The following is a 2,026-nucleotide window of genomic DNA, read 5'->3' on the forward strand; positions in this document are numbered from 1 at the left end:
AATTCACTTAAGCTTGAAGATCAGATTAATATAAGTAACTGCTTTAGCCTTTTTAAAATCGTTTTATAATCTTATGGTGAATTTGTGGAAATTAATTTCTGGTGAGTTTATGGAAATTCACTGGAATATTACAATACATGTGTTGAGTCTTAAAAGCTCCACACACTCACACTCACACTCACACACACACACACACACACACACACGTCTGGTTTGCTATGCTTGTGGGGACTCTCCATAGGTGTAATGGTTTTTATACGGTACAGACCGTATATTCTATTGCCCTACACCAACCCTACCCCTAAACCTACCCCTCACAGGAGACTTTGTGCTATTTTTAGATTTTCAAAAAACTAATTCTGTGTGATTTATTAGCTTGTTTACCCGTGGGGGCCTCAATTTAGGTCCCCACCGTGACACGAGTCCCCATGAGTCTGTGTGTTTTCAGATTTAAGTCCCCACCAGAATAGAAAAACAGGTACACACACACACACACACACACACACACACTCACTCACTCACACACACACGCACACACACACTCACACACACACACACTCACACACACTCACTCACTCACACACACACACACAAACACACACACACACACACACACACACACACACACACTCACACACACTTACTCACTCACACACACACACACAAACACACACAAAGGACAAAGAAGGGAGTGGGACGTTATTGTCTCAAATGTTAACGTTGATTTTTATCTGAATGTCATGTTGCCTTGATAACATAGCAGTAAATTTCATGATTACAACTGATAGGATTGTCTTTAAATTCTAAGTTATTTAAACTGTCCTGTCTCAGGTATTCGGTAACATGAAAATATTTGCAAGATATTTTTTAATTTAAATTTTTTAAAGCTCATTAAATCTCAGTAACAACTAAAATTAACCATGATGAGGATCATGCCATAAACAGCAAAGTTCCTTGCAGTGCAGGCTCTGGAGGCTCTTTATGAAGGAATTGTTTGAGATGAACCCACGATGAGCCTGCCCTTTCAAGGACTGAACAATAAGAATGTGTTCATAGTCTCTGACATTACAGATTTGCTAAACAACAAAAATACAATTCACCATTACAAACTATGTTTAACGTTCTGTTCAGCATTGATTGTTTACATTGGTGGTTGATCAGTATTGGTTCCGGAATGCACAATGGCGCCGACGCTGATGGCTGCCTCCGTGGCGTGCTCTGCAGTTGTTTTTATGTTTTTGTTAGTTTGTCCTGTCTTTAGTTATATCCCTGCAATCAGTTTCACCAGAGACGAATTGCTGGACATTCGGAAGTACACACCACCTGATATTTCACCAGTTTTTGACTATTGGGATGTTTTGCTGGACATTGTTGTCGGGGGAGCTGCTGCGCTGATCAAGCGCTTCAGGACGCGCAGACGGGGGAAATGAGCCGGCGCGCTAGTGAAGCTCAGACAGCGCGGATTCAGAACGCCGTTGCCTAGCATCCATCTGGCGAACCTCCGCTCTCTACCCAACAAAACAGACGAACTCCTTCTGCTCTCCCGGACAAATAAGGATTTTTCAAACTCTGCTGCTCTGTGTTTCACGGAAACCTGGCTGAAAGACGCCATTCCGGACAGCGCGTTGAGTCTCCCGGGCATTCAGCTGTTCAGAGCAGATCGCGAAGCAGAATCAACAGGGAAATCACGTGGTATGTGTAAACATACCTGGCAATAAAAACTCATTCTGATTCTGATTCTGATTCTTCTGATTTATTAATGGCCAATTCTGAAACCAATAACTAGAGCTGGGTCACATTTATAATGTCAGTAATAGGCCTACACATAAAAAAAATCACAAAATTGCTTAATAAAGGAATTTTCTTACAATTTACTCAAAATTAACTGAACAAAAATATGACAACAAACAAAATATGCAGGGGTCATTAACAAAGTTGTCAGTGGATTTTGGACACACATTATATGACTTGTTTATCAGCTGGGTTTTGTTGCACAATGACTAGCAAACATATCAGTTAATTATCT

Source organism: Sinocyclocheilus grahami, unplaced genomic scaffold, assembly GCF_001515645.1.
Source record: "Sinocyclocheilus grahami isolate Dianchi unplaced genomic scaffold, SAMN03320097.WGS_v1.1 scaffold2171.1, whole genome shotgun sequence".
In the NCBI taxonomy this organism is placed as follows: domain Eukaryota; kingdom Metazoa; phylum Chordata; class Actinopteri; order Cypriniformes; family Cyprinidae; genus Sinocyclocheilus; species Sinocyclocheilus grahami.